The sequence below is a fragment of the Galeopterus variegatus genome, unplaced genomic scaffold (genome assembly GCF_000696425.1).
Source record: "Galeopterus variegatus unplaced genomic scaffold, G_variegatus-3.0.2 Scaffold3770, whole genome shotgun sequence".
Taxonomy (NCBI): domain Eukaryota; kingdom Metazoa; phylum Chordata; class Mammalia; order Dermoptera; family Cynocephalidae; genus Galeopterus; species Galeopterus variegatus.
In genome coordinates, this window is record NW_007729881.1 from 129,607 (window position 1) to 132,302 (window position 2,696).

Here is a 2,696-nt window from a genome sequence, read left to right on the forward strand (position 1 = left end):
AAATATGTGTAAATTGATCAATGTGAAAAGTGGCCCAAAGGAGCTCTCAATCTTCAGAATCTAATGAGATTACATTGGTTTTGGCTTATTCCCAAAGCTAAAATGTCTCTGTGTTTATAGTTGGAGATAAAGTGTTAGTAGAATCGTTTTTATAAAAAAGATTAATTATTATAGCTATAACTGAAATCTCCAGGCAGGAGGATTTACAATTCAGTCAGTGCTATACTGCCTCCTTTTTACTTATAGCATCTGACCAGCATCCTGCTTCTGATGCTTTCTACCGATATAAAAATCTTTCCAACTGTTTAGATAAAGCAAGGGGAAGAAAAAGCCAAAGCTGACCATAAAAAAAGAACAGTGTTCAGGGTAGAGGGAGCAAAGAGGACAAGTATAGATTACACAGTTTAGGTAAGTCAAGGATTATTGCAAAAATTAAAATGACTGAGGGAAGGGGCAGGCACCAAGAACAGCACCTAAAGCTAACAAATGCCTAAACTGATTTATTTATATTCCCTCCCCACAATGTTCATAGGGGAGAACAACAATGTAATTTTAAAAGCGTAAAAACTAAAATGCACACTGACCTTAGAAAAGAAGATTTTGAATTTCATCATGATACCCTTTTTTCCTATAAAATTTACTTTTTTGCTTTGAAAGACTTCTTCATGGTGGATTTGCCCTTGCCAGGCAGTTTCACTTCTTTTCTCGCACTGGTTGCAGGCTTCTTTGAAGAGCCACTTCTAGGCTTCTTAATGACTGAAGGTGAGGGCCTGGCTTTCTTGGCAGGAATTTTGGCCTTAGGAGGGGCTTCCTTGGGCAGGGACTTAGCTTTCCCTCGCTGGGCAGCTGGGACTTTAGGTGCAGGCTTGGACCCTCTCTGTTTCAGGGATGCAGGTTTCCCTGGGGACTTGGCTGGGGTTTACTTCTGCAACCTTCTCTTAGGGGGTGGCTCTTCATCCTCAGAATCTTTTTCTGATGACTCATCTTTATTGTCATCTTCATCTTTAGAATCATTTGGCTCTTTCTATGGTTCTTTCATTTGGTTCTATGTTTGGAAATAGAACTCTGGGGCTGGGGTGATAGGGAAACAGAGCTAGAAGGTGCCACTGAATCCTTTACAAGAAATCTGTTCCACCCACCCATTCGTCTCACATTTCTGTAAGGTTTTCTTCAGCAAATGCATTTGATAGTTAGAATTGGTCCCTGGGTGGTTCTCTAGTACTTCTACAAAGCAGTGGTGGAGCAGGCCTTTAGCTCATTCATGGCAGCAATGGCAGACAAGATTGCATATTCCATCAAGCTTCCACCAAGCAGGGGTTTCTCCCCTGATTTCTTCAGCTGGAATGTCCCCGAAGCACCTTTGCCGGTTATCTGTTCTAACTGGCCTCTTTCTACTGCTCTCTACAGAGCATTCTTCAACAGCTGAGGCCTGCTGTCCACTCAAAGCTTAGGATGATACTGAGGCACATATTTCCTGATGAGACTGTAGGAAGCTTTTTTAGGTTCACAAAGGCGAGTGAAGGCCAGTGGGAGGACATCCTGCAATTTTACTTGTGGTTCTGGATCCACTGCAGAGCTCCTCTTCTTTCTGTTTCTGGATTTCTGAAGGTTTTTGTTGATTTTTGGACCACAACAAAACTTCCAGAAGCACTTTTTCCTTTTATCTGTTTGATGATTCCTCTATTTAATTCTCTTTTTAGTTCTTCAGCTCCGAAGAAGGATACTTATGGATGATATATTTTCAAATAGCAACCACTGATGCACCACCCTTCTGGAAGCAAGCCTTAATGGCCTCAGTATGAATTGCATCCATCTTGGGACTTGGGGTGTTTATTTCTAGGCTTTGGCTAGCTGGCTGGCAGAAAGGATAGCTGAGGAAGTTATTGTTTTTTTCACTTTCTTCTCCTTTTCTTTAGATTGATCTTTCTCATCCTTTTTGTTTTTCTCAGAAGACTTGTTTTCTTCCTTCTCTTCATTCTCAGGTTTCCCCTCTGGCTGCTCTGTCTCACTAGATGTTGCAGGTGGAGTTTCATTCTCTTGTTCTTCTACAGTAGAGACAGATTCCTCTGAACTTACATCTGGTTCTGGCTTTTCTTCCTCCCCTTCAGCAAGCTTGCTTTTGGGAGGAGTTTCCTGGGGAAGAATTCACAGCTCCATGAGTTGGCATGGTGCTGTCTTCTACCTTCTTGCCTAATTTGACCATGTGGGTCAGCTGAGCTCCTGCTATAAGTGGGAGTGCCTTAGGATGGACGAGTTCACCTTGAGACATATCAGTCGCCAGGTAATATAATTTCTAATGGTTTCAGTGTGGTGAAGAGTCAACCTCTGCGCTCCCCGCTTCCTGGCACCCTGTGTCCCACATGGCCTCTCATGTGCCCCCTCTTGTTGCCCTGGCCGCCACTGTCCTCCAGGCCCAACCGCCATAGATGCTTACTTTTTAACTTATCTGAGATATTTAATTTTCAGTGGATCTTTTTAACGTCATACCTTTATGATCAACTTTTGCTTTGTGAATCAACCTGACATATATCTACATCTCTCTCTCTATCATCTTTCTTTCTTTTAACAGGTGAGTTTATGTCTTTTATATAAGACAGATGAATTTTGTCATCATATTTTATATCATGATTTCAGTTTATTTTGCTTCTGATTTTTTCAAAAGTCTTTTTACATGGCCCTTTTTTATGGCTTTTGTG

General features: G+C 41.7%; 1 pseudogene; it reads right to left on the reverse strand.

Annotated features, from left to right (window-relative positions):
- Positions 1-426: 426 nt before the first annotated feature.
- On the reverse strand, positions 427-2,275 carry LOC103601523 (annotated as a pseudogene).
- Positions 2,276-2,696: the final 421 nt, after the last annotated feature.